Below are 17,500 nucleotides of genomic sequence, written 5' to 3' on the forward strand. Positions count from 1 at the left end.
ACTTCCTGACAACTCTATGACTGTAGAAGTACTTCCTAACATCCCTGTAACTCACCTGAGTTTTCAACTTCCAGTTGTAACCCCTTGTTGCTCTGTCACATCTCTGAATCATTCTGTCCCAATTCACCTTGTCAATTCCTCTCAATATTTTATATGTTGTTGTCATGCCCCCCCCCATATCCCTCCTGTATGTGTGTGTGTGTGTGTGTGTGTGTGTGTGTACTCACCTATTTGTGGTTGCAGGGGTCGAGTCACAGTTCCTGGCCCCGCCTCTTCGCTGATTGCTACTAGGTCCTCTCTCTCCCTGCCCCATGAGCTCTATCATACCTCGCCTTAAAACTATGTATGGTTCCCGCCTCCACTACGTCACTTTCTAGGCTATTCCACGGCCTGACTACTCTATAACTGAAGAAATACTTCCTAACATCCCTTTGATTCATCTGAGTCTTCAACTTCCAATTGTGACCTCTTGTGTCTGTGTCCCTTCTCTGGAACATCCCATCTTTGTCCACCTTGTCTATTCCGCGCAGTATTTTATATGTCGTTATCATGTCTCCCCTGACCCTCCTGTCCTCCAGTGTCGTCAGGCCGATTTCCCTCAACCTTTCTTCATAGGACAATCCCCGTAGCTCTGGGACTAGTCTTGTTGCAAACCTTTGCACTTTCTCTAATTTATTGACGTGCTTGACTAGGTGTGGATTCCAAACTGGTGCTGCATACTCCAGTATGGGCCTGACGTAAATGGTATACAGAGTCTTAAACGACTCCTTACTGAGGTATCGGAACGCTATCCGTAGGTTTGCCAGGCGCCCGTATGCTGCAGCAGTTATCTGACTGATGTGCGCCTCAGGAGACATGCTCGGTGTTATACTCACCCCCAGATCTTTTTCCTTGAGTGAGGTTTGCAGTCTTTGGCCTAAACTATTTTTTTTTTTTTTTTTTTTTTTTTACACAGGGTTTGACAAGGTTAAGGATCCCTAGCTTTATTGACAAGCTATTTACAGGTTAAGGATTCCTAACTTTATTTGCAAGCTAAGAGCTGTTACCTACATCAGCTCATTTGAAAGCATTTTTTATTGTTAAGAGACATACAAGTAGGGAACAGGATGAAGTTGGAGCCATCTGTGGGCCAGCATTTTCATTTGATCAACTGACTTTATCTCGTTGACATCATTATGCTGTACGAATGTGTTCCATACTCGAGTCATCCTGGGTATGCATGATCTCAGATGGAGTGATGTTCTGGAGAATGGTACAGCCAGAGTGAAGTTGCTGCTTTCTGCCCGTCTTGTGGCATAAAAGCTTGTTTCACGCTGTCCTCGAAGTGGATCTAAGTGTGGTATTTTGACAATATTGGCCTTGTACATAACAGTAAGGCCACCCACATCCCTCCTATGTTGAAGGATCTGCTGAAATGACAGATCTATCCAGGATGGGTCCAGGCGAGAGATGAGACGTCTTGCTCTGTTCTCTACTCTGTCAAGCAGTCGCAGATGAGAGGGAGGGCAGGCAAACCAAGAAAGTGGAGCATACTCAAGGTGTGAGCGTACTTGCGCCTCGTACAGCATCTTGCAACCCCTATTGTCAAGCAGATGCGAGATACGGCGAAGTGCTGTAAGCTTCCTGGCTGCCTTGTTTGCTAGATTTACAACATGGTTCTTCATGGTTAGTTTGGAGTCAAATTTCACCCCAAGGATATCAACTTCTTCTCCAGGTGCCAACACCCTCCCATTCATCCTTACTACTGCACCAGTATTACCATCATGGTGCCTAGAGACGATCATCATTTGCGTTTTCTCAGGTGCAAATGTTACTTGCCATCTATTTCCCCAAGCTGATATAGCTCTCAGCTGGTGATTGATGTAGCTTAGAGCAGCTGGCATTTCTTCTCTTGGATAAGTGAATGTCAGTGTACAGTCGTCTGCATATGCATGTGATTCTGGGATGAGATGAAGAAGGTCGTTGAAGTGGACATTCCATAACAATGGACCCAGCACGCTTCCTTGTGGAACACTTGCCCCAATAGGATGTCTTGCTGATTCCGTTCCATTGAGAACTACACTTAGAGATCTACCATGAAGGTAATCACTGAGGAGACATAGCGTAGAGCCTGCAATTCCCAGTGCTTGAAGTTTTGCTAAGAGGCCCTGGTGCCACACCCGGTCGAATGCGCCAGCAATGTCCAGTGCTACCACACAGCTGACTTTGGATTCATCCAGTGACTGGTGCCACTTAGTGGAGAGGTTTAACAACAGATCAGCAGCAGAGTAACCTTTCCTGAAGCCATATTGACGATCACAAAGTAGTGAGTGGTAGTCAAAAAACTCTGTCATTTGTCTTGAGATTATTGTCTCAAGGATCTTGCCAGTGATTGACAGGAGTGACACTGGTCTGTAGTTGCTGATTTCTGCTCTGCTCTTTTTTTTTGTGAACAGGGACTACATTTGCCTCTTTCCATAGAGAGGGCCATTTACACTGTACTAGGCAGTGCTGAAAGATGCGAGTTAGAGGTGCTCCTTGCTGGTCTGCACATCTTCTCAACAATCTTGGGCTCAACTTGTCTGGGCCCACAGCCTTTTCTTGGTCAAGCGATTTAAGAAGGAAATGCACCTCCTCCTGCTTTATTGTCACCACTGACAGTTTTGACACAGTTCTTGCAGCTAGCCAAGGAGGGTCCCTTGCTGGATCAGGAACTTGCATTTTGGTAGCAAAGTGTTCATCAAAGAGGTCCGCCTTCTCTTGACTACTAGTTGAGGTGGTCCCATCCTGTCGATTTAGAGGTGGAATGAGCTCATCAGGCAGATAACCTTGTCTGCCCTTGACCAGGGACCACCAGGTTTTGGAGCCTACCCTACCTGATGCTAGCTTTCTTTTAGTGTCCACCTCCCATTTAGCAATGGCCCACTTTTGAACGTCACCCATATGCCAACAGGCTTGCGTGTGCAAGTTCCTGTTATAGGTGGTAGGATGTCTCTTATACCTTCGCCATGCGGTCTTCTTTGCCCTTCCCCAATCTTCATGACTTTGCATTTGGCAGGGTTAAACTCAAGGAGCTAGTTGCTGGACCAGGCTTGTAGCCTGTCCAGGTCTCTTTGTAGTCCTGCCTGATCCTCATCCGATTTGATTCTTCTCGTTAACTTCGCATCATCTGCAAACAAGAACACTTCTGAGTCTATCCCTTCCGTTATGTCGTTCACATATACTAAGAACAGCACAGGTCCTAGGACTGACCCCTGTGGAACTCCGCTTGTCACAGGCGCCCACTCTGACACCTCGTCGCGTACCATGACTCGTTGTTGCCTCCCTGTCAGGTATTCTCTGATCCATTGCAGTGCCTTTCCTGTTATGTGTGCCTGATCCTCTAGCTTTTGCAGTAACCTCTTGTGAGGAACTGTGTCGAAGGCCTTCTGGCAGTCCAGAAATATTCAGTCGATCCACCCCTCTCTCTCTTGTCTTACTTCTGTCACCTTGTCATAAAACTCTAGTAGGTTTGTGACACAGGATTTTCCTTCCCTGAAACCGTGCTGGTTGTCAATTATACACTTGTTTCTTTCCAGGTGCTCCACCACTCTCCTCCTGATGATCTTCTCCATGATCTTGCATACTATACACGTTAGTGATACAGGTCTGTAGTTTAGTGCCTCATGTCTGTCTCCCTTTTTAAAAATTGGGACTACATTTGCCATTTTCCATACCTCAGGGAGTTACCCAGTTTCAAATGATGTGTTGAAGATCTTTGTTAATGGCTCACACAATATCTCTGCTCCCTCTTTAAGGACCCACGGAGAGATGTTGTCTGGTCCCACCGCCTTTGAGGTGTCAAGTTTGCATAGCAGCTTCTTCACCTCCTCCTTGGTTATATGTACCTCATCCAGCACTTGCTGGTGTGCCCCCCTGTTCTGATTTCCTGGAGTCCTACTGGTTTCCACTGTAAATACCTCTTTAAATCTTGTGTTGAGCTCCTGACATACCTCTCGGTCGTTTCTTGTGAATTCCCCATCACCCTTCCTCAGTCTGATTACCTGGTCCATGACTGTTGTTTTTCTCCTGATGTGGTTGTACAACAGCTTCGGGTCAGTCTTTACTTTTGATGCTATGTCATTTTCATATTGTCTCTGAGCGTCCCTTCTCATCTGTGCATATTCGTTTCTGGCTCTTCGGCTAATTTCTTAATTTTCCTGAGTTCTCTGTCTTCTGTACCTTTTCCATTCTCTAGTACACCTAGTTTTTGCCTCCCTACACCTTTGGGTGAACCAAGGACTCGTTCTGTTCTTCCCATTATTTATGTTTCCCTTGGGAACAAACCTCTCCTCTGCCTCCTTGCATTTTGTTGCCACATAGTCCATCATTTCTTGTACTGGTTTTCCTGTCAGTTCCCTCTCCCATTGAATGTCTTGAAGGAAGTTCCTGTGTGTGTGTGTGTGTGTGTGTGTGTGTGTGTGTGTGTGTGTGTGTGTGTGTGTGTGTGTGTGTGTGTGGAGGAGAGAGAGCTGCTGTGGCTCTGCTAAACTGAGGTGGATGACTGTTGTTCTTGTGATGCTTTGAAAGAAGCAGTTGTCAGTAATTGATGGTTGTACTGTACTTGTCCTCTTCTTCCCCTTCTCCTCTTCTTTCTCTTCTTCCCCCTTTCTCATCTCCTTCTTCCTCTTCATCCTCTTTTTCGTGATAGATTGGGTGTAATTCCCTTGAGAAGAAAAGTTTGTTAATCTGGTGTAAGAGAGAGGCAGCGCCTCTTCACCTCTCGCCTGAGGATAAGTGATTTCGCAAGTGTAATTTCGTTCTAATTTCAGGAAATATGTTTAGCGTGAGGCTAAATTTTGTTCAGTAATAGTCAACACACTGATGATAATAAATCAACATTATTATTAGTGTTAAAATTTAGTTATATTAATATTCCACATCAAAGAAAATAAACGAAAATTATAATAGTAATAATAATCAAATTATATTGATTTTTATATTACACGCTGTGTTATATTAGTAATAAATGTAATGATATAAAAAAGTTAATATGATAATGGTGTATAATACCGACAAGTTGATGAGTAAGACACATGTTCAACAGTTAGGTATCTTTATTCCGAAACGTTTCGCCTACACAGTAGGCTTCTTCATTCGAGTACAAAGGAGACAGCAGAAGCGGTAGAGGTGTAAAGATGAGGTAATCAGTCCATCACCCTTGAAGACATAGTCTGGAACAAACGTTCCAGAGTATGGAGGAAAACTTCTCCAGGCTGAGGGACTGATCGTCTCAAAACTACGCCTGTGTGTGCAATTAGTGTATATTTCAATTATATTATTGTTCAAGGCCTTTAACTATCTTTTGCTAACTAGTACCAACTACCTCATATATTTTTTTTTTCTACTTTTTTTTATTCTTTTGCTACCTTAACTTGTATATTTTATCTTGTCAATTTAAATCTAGTTATACTCTAATTCTTGTAAACAACTTATATAACACCTTAGTGCAATTACAACTGAGAGTCTTGTGCCTTTTTTATATCATTAGATTAAACTCAGTTGTACTATAGCTCATTCTAGCTCAATACATAGTCAGTACCAAATTCATTATATTAGACCATAGTGTAATTACTAGTGAGAGTCTGGTGCTATTTTTAATTTGTATTTCTACATTATTAGATTAAACCTAGTTGTACTATTGCTCACTCTAGGTCAATACATAGACTATACCAAAGTCATTACATTAGACCTTAGCGCAATTACAAGTGAGAGTCTTGTGCTATTTTTAATTTGTATTTTTATATTACTAGTTTATACCTAGTTGTACTTTAGCTCATTCCAGCACAACACATAGACAACACCAACTTCATTATGTGTATTAGTGACTATACTCTATATGACCAAAATGCTATAGCTATATACTTGTCCAAACTTCCCACCACTACAGGTATCAGTACTAAAACTCAACACACAACTCAGGATATAAATAACCATAATTTAAACCTAGAAGATGATTGATTACGTTGACCCTGATCTAAACCTCCATAATCTGACACACAATCAAAACCTATTGGAAAGTAACTGCCTTTATTACACAGCAACACAAGCCACCACTATCCTAAACAATGATAAAAGTCTATCAGTACTTAACTACAACATCAGGTCCTTAAGCAAACACTATGATGACCTCCTGGCACTCCTTGAATCACTAAAGACACCCTTCTCCTGCATTATTCTTACCGAGACCTGGCTAAAACAGGACACAATTGATATCTACCCTCTACCAGGATACACAGCAATCCACAACTGCAGACCATACCAAGTTGGGGGTGGTATTGCAATCTATTACTCTAACCAATTATCTTGTATCAGCACCAATTGCTTTAGTGATGAATATGGAGAATACATTTTTGCTAATTTTACTGTAAAAAACCTTAAGACGCCTATAACAATCGGTGTCATTTACCGGATACCCCACACTAACATCCCAAACTTCAGTGAGAAATTAAAGGCACTAATAACAAACAGTCAAATGAATAAGCACCACCTTCTCTTAGCTGGAGACTTCAACATCAACCTTGGCCTACTAGATGATCAGCCTGTAACTGATTTCATCAACAATATGAACAACACACTTCTCATACCAACAATAACTAAACCAACCAGGCTCACTGAAACAAGTGCAACCATAATAGACCACATATGGACCAATATACTAGCCCCCCTTAAATCAGGGATAATCACAGATAGCACTACAGACCACTACCCTACCTTCCTCTTGACAAACATTAGTAAACCATCACTTGAATACAACAAAGTCTCATTTAGATTCCATGATGAGGCCTCAATAAGGAAGTTCACAGCTGACCTAGAGACTTTTGACTGGCCTACAGAATTCTCCAAGGCCAATGGTATTGACGACTGGACAGACATTTTTCTTAACAAACTACTTAGACTATACAACAAACATTGTCCTATAAAAACGAAACAGATCACAAACAAACGGCTTGGTTGCCCATGGCTAACCAGCACCATTCTGAAATCCATTGATAAGAAACACCAATATGAAAAGCAATATAGACAAAGATATTCTTAAACTATTCATCAGTCCTCACCAAAGTAATAAAGAAAGCCAAACAACTATACTACTCCAGTAGATTCACTGACACAAGAGGAGATATAAAAAAGACCTGGAAAACACTCTCTCAGATTCTAGGGACCCACAAACTGAAAAAAAACAAGAATATTGTCCTAACTAAACCTAATGAAACACCACTGCAACCCACCGACACAGCTAACAAGATAAACGACTTCTTCTCAACCATAGGTTCTAATCTCGCCAATAAAATCCCACGTACCAATGCCCATGCCGGGGACTACCTAGATGGGAATTTCCCAAATTCCTTCTATTTTGCTCCAACTGAGCCCACGGAAGTCACCGAGATTATAAAGTCACTTAAAAATAACTCAGGGAATCTGTCTCATGTCCCACCATTATTGTACAAGATAGTGGCCCATGTCCTCTCGCATACTATCTCATTGCTTTTTAACAAGTCACTAGAAGCTAGCACCTTCCCGAAACTACTCAAGACGGCAAGGGTTACACCAATACATAAAGGTGGTGACCCTACAAATTTAAACAACTGTAGGCCAATATCAAACTTACCATTGCTATCCAAAATCTTTGAGAAACTCGTGCACAGGAGACTATATTCATTTATAACGTCACAAAACATACTCAACCCCTGCCAATTTGGATTCAGGAAAAATAAAAGCACTAACGATGCAATTATAAAAATGCTAGATCTGCTTTACACAGCATTGGAAAATAAGGAATATCCACTAGGAATTTTTATTGACCTAAGAAAAGCTTTTGACACAGTAGACCACGGCATCCTACTCCACAAACTTGACCATTATGGTATAAGAGGCCATGCGCTTGCATATTTCAAATCTTACCTTACTAATAGGTATCAGTATGTCACCATTAAAGACAAAGTATCAACAACACAGCCACTTGATACTGGAGTTCCGCAGGGAAGTGTCCTTGGTCCCCTGCTCTTCCTCATATACATCAATGATCTTCCAAACGTATCTCGACACCTGAACCCCATTCTCTTTGCTGACGACACGACTTATGTCATCTCTCACCCTAATCTTACAACCCTCAACACCATTGTTAATGAGGAGCTGATCAAAATATCGACTTGGATGACAGCCAATAAACTTACGCTTAACGTTGACAAAACCTACTACATTATGTTTGGTAGCAGAGCAGGAGATGCGCAAATTAACATTAAGATCGACAACACTCTAATTACCAGGCATAATGAAGGCAAATTCCTAGGCCTATACCTCGACAACAACCTGAACTTCAGCACCCATATCCAACACATAACCAAAAAAGTATCCAAAACTGTTGGGATCCTCTCCAAGATACGATACTACGTGCCGCAAAATGCCCTTCTCACACTATACCATTCACTTATATATCCATACCTCACCTATGCTATCTGTGCTTGGGGTTCAACTGCAGCAACACACCTAAAGCCAATAATAACCCAACAAAAAGCCGCAGTAAGAATAATCACTAAATCCCATCCCTGGCAACACACCCCCCCACTCTTCATAGATCTAAACTTACTCCCTGTTCAGTACATCCACACTTACTACTGTGCAATCTACATCTACAGGACCTTAAATTCCAATATTAACCTTGACCTAAAACGCTTTCTTGATAGTTGTGACAGAACCCACAGGCATAACACCAGACACAAACATCTCTATGACATTCCCCGTGTCCGACTAAACCTTTACAAAAATTCAATGTATGTCAAAGGCCCTAAAATCTGGAACACCCTACCTGAAAATTCCAAAACTGCAGACACATTCATCACCTTCAAAACTACCATCAGAAAACATCTTATCTCCCTGATACACCCTGTCAACTAATAATACGAATACCACCTGGTGGTTCACACTTACACTCACTCACCCATTTGACCATAAACAGAAATATCAATCTCAATCTCAAAATAATGAATCTTAACTAGTCATAAGTTGGCCTGTGATACTCCAATACTGAAACTATATACAGTGCCAAAACAAAAGCATTCACATTGCTAAACTCACAACTAGTATTTAGTCACTTAGCCATAATACCAACTTATCTCATAATTCTGTAACATTTTAAACCTAAGATTTAATATAAGTCTGCCCGAAATGCCTAGCCATGCTAGGTGTTCTAGTGGTACACTCTGTAATTATTATTTTACTACATGTAAACCACACAATAACCAAATTCTGTAAACTCAACATTGTAATACTTATAGAGAATAAAGTTTGAATTTGAATTTGAATCGTCTTGAAATCTCTGCTGCCTCTGCTGACTCCTCTGTACTCGACTGAAGAAGCCTACTGTGTAGCCGAAATATTTCGTAATAAAGATACTTAACTAACCACGGTACGGGTGGAACTCGAACTTACTGCAAGCGAGTCGTAAAACTTCAGACAGCACGTAAGCCACTGGGCCAGCTGGTTACAATAAGATGAATCCAACTAGGTATATTTATACACCATAGGAAGGTTAGCATAGGCCACCTATGTGACCACAAATGCAAGTTTTTACGGACGAATCTCCCGCCAGCGTAGCCGTGACGAACTCTAGCTCAAATCCCCTCAAAGCCGTCATCATGACCCACTAAATCGCAATAACACTCACTTGCCGTGAGTTCGAGCCCCACCCGTACCGTAGTACACTCTCTAGAAAGGCGTATATTCAGGGGGGATATGATTGAGGTGTATAAATGGAAAACAGAAATTAATAAATGGGATGTAAATAGCTTGCTAAAAATATTTAACATAGACAGGACTAGCAGCAATGGTTTTAAATTGGAAAAATTCAGATTCAGGAAGTATATAGGAAAGCACTGGTTTGGTAATAGAGTTGTGGATGAGTGGAACAAACTCCCGAGTACCGTCATAGAAGCTAAGACGTTGTGTAGTTTCAAAAATAGGTTGGTTAGATACGTGGATGGGTGTGAGTTGGACCTAACTAGCTTGTGCTACTAGATCAGATGCCGTGCTCCTTATTTAAGTGAATGTAACTGACTTGACTAGGTCAAGGCATTGGCTTAAGCCGATGGGAGAATTGGACCTGCCTCACATGGGCCAGTAGGCCTGCTGCAGTGTTTCTTCTTTCTTATGTTCTTAAGTGCCTTACTCATAAAAAAATCATTTTATTTTCCCTTTGTCACTACATACGTCACATTCTCGTATAATACACCACAATTAACATCTTGAAATTCAAGATATTTACAATTAGTTTCTTAATATTTCTGTGCTGATGAGCTGAGGCATTAGCAGGGAAAACTATGCTGATGCTATTTTCAACAATTTTAATCTCTCTCTCTCTCTCTCTCTCTCTCTCTCTCTCTCTCTCTCTCTCTCTCTCTCTCTCTCTCTCTCTCTCTCTCTCTCTCATTCTCCAGATCCCCATTCCGCTTCTCCTGCTATTCACACAGGAAGCGCTATTCAGGATCCCAGCAATATAGCCTCTGCATCAATCTTTGGGAACCGAAAATATTCCAGAAAGTAATAATTGCAAATAATAAACTACCACTTGTTACTTATATTTTACAAACGGGATCAGTTTTATTTTTCTCAAAGCGGAAAGTGAGAAAAAAAAATAATTCTCCACTTGCGAGTCACTGTATTGGCGCTAGAACACATTAAATTTAATTTATCCGGATGGAAATTCCAATTGCTAGTATCAGGTGATCTTGTCAAGCATTAAGTATTCCAGTTACCGTTCTTCACTTTACGTTCACTGACAGACATTTTTACTCATTAAATATATGTAGTGTAACTATTGGCTGCTTTCCAGATTGCAAATAGTTTTTCAGTTTCGCGAAAACTTTGATAATCTATCACCTAAACAAAAACACTTAAGAGCTCAGGTTATGAAGAGAATCGTTGTGGCTGTAACAACCAAGTTTGACATGCAAAATATACCGAAACTCCCAGTCAGTTTTTTTGAGTTTTTTTTTTAAACGAGGAGACAGTATTGGAAATGTAAAGCGGTGTTTAATTTTTTCTTTTTCACTTGGTGTGAATGTTAACTCGTGGCTGGTGGAACACGGCAGCGCTGTGAGGTTCCTGAGATGAGGAGAGGATCAGCCGCTGAGCTGCACGTCCACTACTAGATGAGGTCTGAAACAGCTTGCATAAATGATTATATCTGTCCTGGGAGAGACCGCTTTGTTCCCACCCGTTATTGCCGGCATACCTGCTGCCTGCCTCGTTACTGGTATAGTCTTCGTTGTCAATGCTGGTCACTGTTAGCATACTCAACAATAGCCATTGTCTTTATTATTAATATTACTAATTTCCTTTCTTGTGTAGATAATTTATATGTTGTACATATAATTGTTGTCCCTGGTGTTACCATCCCAGGACAGACTGTTGTCTTAGGGTTGGGCTAGGTGTCAGGGCTGTGGCAGGGAAGGGATAGGACTTACGGCAAAAGGTTGTGTGCGTGGGCATTTGTATGCAGGCATATATGTTCCAGGGCTTGTATGCGTTCGTGCGAACATATTTTCTAGTGGACGCATGTATGCCTGGGCATATGCACGTCTGTGTGGAGGAGCAGCAGCGGCGCCATCTCCGTCGCGAATGAGATAACTGGTTTTCTATTAATGGAAAACATTAAAGGCAGCATCTCCGTGATATCGGACAAACACGCATCGCAAAAGGAGAAGTAAGATCTATAATTCATCCCCTGATTCCCTTCTCTAAGGCTGAGGCACCGAAAAAGCGTTTAAGATGGTGTTTGTGCGAGAGAGACGCCAGGAACCTCCAAGCTTGTAGTATTCTGCCAATTATCTTAAATACAGGTTACGTCGATGTTCTACGCATTTTTTATTGCTTAATTAACATCAAGCAGCACCACCAGTAGAAGCACCAGCACCACCACCACCACCACCACCACCAGCAGTACCAGCAGCACCACCAGCACCACCAGCAGCACCACCAGCACCACCAGCAGCACCACCAGCAGCACCACAAGCACCAGCAACAGACGCAACACGAGAGAAATGTTATCTTTATGATAAGCGCCTTGTTACAGAGGGGCTCTTGTTCAAAAAAAAATTAATGAACTTTTCCTCTCTGTAGTCAGTGCTGATTCTTTCCCATTCCCGTGGTGTTGTACAACCCATAGATATAAACTAAATTGTGACGCCCGCGCACTTTTAGACATAACGGCTGTTGAATGAATGATGGTGAAGGTGTTTCCTTTAAGTAAGTCAGTTTACCCTGATGAGAGACTGCCGATGTGGTTAAAAAATAAATTTGCCATTAATCTGGGACAGTAGACACCAGAGCAATACTTAAGTATCTCTTATATGAAGACGTTTCGCCAACCAGAACTTTAATTTCAATACAGAAGAGAGCCACTGGTTGGCGAAACGTCTTCAAACTGAGATACCAACGGTCTTCAGATTCCTAATCTTGTCGGTGTTGCGTACTTGCAGTTGTTGATAAATTAGACACATGTACAACACCTGGGTATCTTTATTGGCTATCTTTATCGGCAATAAAGACAGCAAAGTGTTGTAAATATGGGTTTACTGCTTAGTTTGATTATAATAACAATAATGTACATGTCTAACTCTGCAGCACGTCAGCGCTCCATCAAGAATAAACACCATGATTGCATTGCCAGATAAATGTTTGCTGCCTGGTCAAGAGGGAGATATAAATGAGCATTTCAAGGATATGGGAGAGACCTTCATCAGTTGCTGCTCAGTGAACACTAAAAAGTGACGCTGGGAGTATTACTTCGTCAGGTGGACAAACTTGTGTTGGGAGGAAAAACAGCAGACATCAAGGTGACAGAGGCAGACCAGCAGACACCACCGGCAGCTTTATGCTGCGTTACTCTCTCTCTCTCTCTCTCTCTCTCTCTCTCTCTCTCTCTCTCTCTCTCTCTCTCTCTCTCTCTCTCTCTCTCTCTCGCTCGCTCTCCCTCCCCTCCTTACTACTTTCATTTCCTTTCCATCCTGCCGCCATCTGGCACTTTCCGGCACCTTTCATTCCTTCCTGCTCTCCTTATGTCCTGCTTCCCCTCCATCCTTCTCTCCTTTTCTAACATCTTCCTACGCCTTTCTCCCCTACCTGACTTCCAATAGCTCTTACACCGCCATTATTCCCTCCCATCTTCGCCTATCTTTTCTTCTTTATCCTTTCTTCCCTGAATTTCCCTTCCATCCTCGCCTCTTCCATCCTCCCCTGCCTCTCCCTCCCTTCCCTGCCTCTCCCTCCCTTCCCTGCCTCTCCATTCCCTGCCTCTCCCTTCCCTCCCTGCCTCTCCCTTCCCTCCCTGCCTCTCCCTTCCCTCCCTGCCTCTCACTCTTTCACGTTGTTCAATTAAGTACATAAAAGTTTAATGAACAATCATTTAAGTGAATGTACACATAAAATAAGCTATTAATCCAAGTACTAGTCTCAAGTCTGCTTATCCAGGTACTGGTCTCTAGTCTGCTTATCCAGGTACCGGTCTCTAGTCTGCTTATCCAGGTACCGGTCTCTAGTCTGCTTATCCAGGTACCGGTCTCTAGTCTGCTTATCCAGGTACCGGTCTCTAGTCTGCTTATCCAGGTACTGGTCTCTAGTCTGCTTATCCAGGTACCGGTCTCTAGTCTGCTTATCCAGGTACTGGTCTCTAGTCTGCTTATCTAGGTACTGGTCTCTAGTCTGCTTATCCAGGTACCGGTCTCTAGTCTGCTTATCCAGGTACTGGTCTCTAGTCTGTTTATCCAGGTACTGATCTCTAGTCTGCTTATCCAGCTACTGATCTCTGATCTGTTCATCCAGGTAAATAGTTTCCAGCACCAGTATTATTTCCACAAAAGCTCAGATATTACTTGCAAGATAAAGCCTCTTGATGTGTGCCAGGGATGAATATTATCTTGTACCAGACTCACAGCCTCAAAGGTGCCGTTCATGTGTCACAAAGGTGCCGTTCATGTGTCACAAAGGTGCCGTGTATGTGTATCATGAAGGTGCCGCTCATGTGTTACAGAGGGATGGCCGGAAAACTGGAAAATGATAGCTAGTTTTTGTCATATATGTGTGTGTGTGTGTGTGTGTGTGTGTGTGTGTGTGTGTGTGTGTGTGTGTGTGTGTGTGTGTGTGTGTGTGTGTGTGTGTGTGTGTCGCGTCACTTACACAACACCACCTGCATTAGAGAGGCTACAAAGTTCTAATTTATAGCTTCCGTGCCTAAGTTTGACAGTGTGTAAGAGCACAGAGCAATCCGTCTTCCCGTGTCACCCAGGGCTGGGGCCCAGCTCCTTAGTTATTCTATGAACGTGTGTCTCACCTTCCTTCTACCGTCAGCAGGTTAACGCCCCTTGCACTCAGGTCTTTTGAAATCTCTCTCTCTCTCTCTCTCTCTCTCTCTCTCTCTCTCTCTCTCTCTCTCTCTCTCTCTCTCTCTCTCTCTCTCTTTCTCTCCTCTCTCACACACATAAGCACGGACCCACTTTCACACATAATCGCTATTTGCACGCGATTCTTTACATATATATTGAATACTGATGCCACTAAATCATCTGGGAAATTTCCTTATGCAGCTGCAATTATTTTCTTAAATTTCTGGCAAAACGTCATACAAAAGTCTTTCGTTTCGTTATTCATATTGCAAATAAAAGACTAAAATTTTCACGTGCCACTTAAGGCAATAAAAGAAATTTAATGTAGCGATGACTGGTCAGCAGGAATCCGATACAAGCAGATTCAGGTGTTGGTTAATCTACAGATAACTGGCACTAGCGGCGTTACGGTTGCTCCAGGATCGTTTCGAACAGTCGCAACGGGTCTTTTGAGAATGGATCAGGAGTGGACCGTAGCGCCCATGAGAGGGGTCTCTTCCTAAGTGTGGATTATTTGTGAATAGTTCCAGCCATGGTGTTGTCTATTGTTTCTGAGTAGTGAAGATATCCTTTACCTTTGGTTGTCAGTGGAGGAAGTTTAAACATCAACGAGGGGTGTTGATGTTCCAGGACGAGGGATCTTGATGTTCAAGGACGAGGGATCTTGATGTTCCAGGTTGAGGGCTCTTGATGTTCCATGACTAGGGATCTTGATGCTCCATGACGAGGGATCTTGATGTTCCAGGACGAGGGATCTTGATGTTCCAGGCGAGGGGTGTTGATGTTCCAAGACGAGGGGTGTTAATGTTCCAGAACGAAGGGTGATGATGTTTCAGGACGAAGGATGTTGATGTTCCAGGACGAGAGATGTTTATGTTGAAGGACGAGGGGGGTTGATTTTTTAGGACGAGGGGTGCTGATGCTCTAGAACGAAGGATGTTGATGTTCCAGGACGAGGGGTGTTGATGTTGAGGGACGAGGGATGTTGATGTTCCAAGACGAGGGGTGTTGATTTTCCACGATGGAGGACGAGGGATGTTGATGATCCAGGACGAGGGATGTTGATGCTCCAGAACGAGGGATGTTGATGTTCCAGAACGAGGTGTGCTGATGTTCCAAGACGAGGGGTGTTGATGTTTCAAGACGAGGGGTGTTAATGTTCCAGGACGAGGGGTGTTGATTTTCCAGGACGAGGGATGTTGATATTCCAGGACGAGGGGTGTTGATGTTCCAGGACGAGAGATGTTGATGTTCCAAGACGAGGGGTGTGATGTTCCAGGACGAGGGGTGTTGATTTTCTAGAACGAGGGTTGTTGATGTCCCATACCATAACGAGGGGAGTTGATGTTCCTGGACGAGAGGTGTTACTGTTTCAGAACGAGGGATGTTGATGTTCCAGGACGAGGGTTGTTGATGTTCCAAGTCGAGGGGTGTTCATGTTTCAGGACGAGGGGTGGTGATTTTCCAGGCTTTAGGTTATTGATCTTCCAGAATCAGAGGAATTTACTGATCTTCCCAGACTAAGGCAAATGATCCTAAGAGACGAGGAGAATGGATCCGAAAGATGAGGAAAATTGCACTGTCAGAGCCACTCGCTCAAGGGACACTCCTGATGATTACTAAGCACACAGCATCAGACATGTACGTAGAGGCGCATCACAGGAAAATTTTACTTATTACAGTAATTTGGTCTCTATGTAGATTGTCATGTGAGCCCTTGTTGCTTTTCTCTCGGACTCTAACACGGTAGATCGCTGATGGATGTTCAAATTAGACTTGGTTCGTTCGGCAGACGATTAAAGAAAGCAAGTATTCAGTGTCTCCTAAAAGTTTACATCGTGGAAATCAGTAGACTGATCTTAATGAAATTGTCAGGCTATTATCTTATGGAAGGGCATACAGTCGATCATGCCATTGAAAAGAGTATTTTAAATGAGCTTAATGTTTATTGTAGTTTTTAGATCAAAAAATTAAATAAAATCTCCTTAACTGATGAAGAGAATTATGGGAAAATTTACAAAGTGAATGTTTACGATGTTTTTAAAACCCAGTAATTTTTTGTGTTCTATGTAGCCCAGTTTCTCAGTGGTCCACTACAATATGATGCTCAAAAAAATTTGTTAATGAAATTATGAAATTATAGGCTAAGAAGCCCTTTAAAAAAGATTTAATCTTCGCCTCTAAGACACCCCAACAGTGAAAGTTTGAAGCCAACAGGAAGAAGCATTTTCTAGGTATCACATGGAACCCAGCGATTCCAAGTTTTTTCGACTACTGTAAGTTAGTATGTTTAATTTGTATCCACTAAAAATTTTCAGGTTCCCTGCTTCTCATAAAATGCATCAACGTTACAGGTCTGTAGCCAGTCAAATGAAGCATTTTCCAGTTGTCGAAGGGAATAATCTATCACAATTTGTTTAATAAAAAATAGCAAATAGTGTCGTTCATAGCCCAATAACGTTAGCCCAGCACACCAGCGGGGACAAGTTTGAAGCCGACCGGGAAAAGCTTCACTTCTCCCACATAATGCAAAGAATCTCATTTATTGAAGCTATTTTAGTATACCGACAAATCTGAACAAGTAAGATACGTTGCAGTTAAGGTACACTTATCTCACCTGTGTCAACCACCTGGCAAGGAACCTCCTCCGCTCTGTGCCACTTGTTTGTGCTGTTGGCTGAAGCACCTGTTAATTTCTTGCTCAAGGCTTGAACCTTTAAGGCTCCAGCAGACTTTTTTTTATATAACTCTTAAAGGGTTCTGTCAAGATCTCGGTAATATTTTGAGATTTATTTTATCGTGTCTTAATTAAGAACTTGTTTTGTATAGCGTTTTTTTTTTTTTTGTCTTTCGTGAGACTTACTGTTTTATGGACCTCTAGCCTCGCTTACGTTTTAACGTAAATTGTGCAGCATGTGGTGGGTATGTTGTGTGCTGCATCATGTACAGAGTGAGTAATGACCTTTCAGACGTAGATCTCTTCAAATGCCACAACCCACTCTCCCCTGCCTTCTACGAACCAGCCGGAAGCAGTTCACTTAACCTCTAATTAACGCCCAGCGAGGGGTCACCTTGCGTCACCTATCACATGTTACCGGGCTTCA

This window comes from Cherax quadricarinatus, chromosome 7 (genome assembly GCF_038502225.1).
Source record: "Cherax quadricarinatus isolate ZL_2023a chromosome 7, ASM3850222v1, whole genome shotgun sequence".
In the NCBI taxonomy this organism is placed as follows: Eukaryota; Metazoa; Arthropoda; class Malacostraca; order Decapoda; family Parastacidae; genus Cherax; species Cherax quadricarinatus.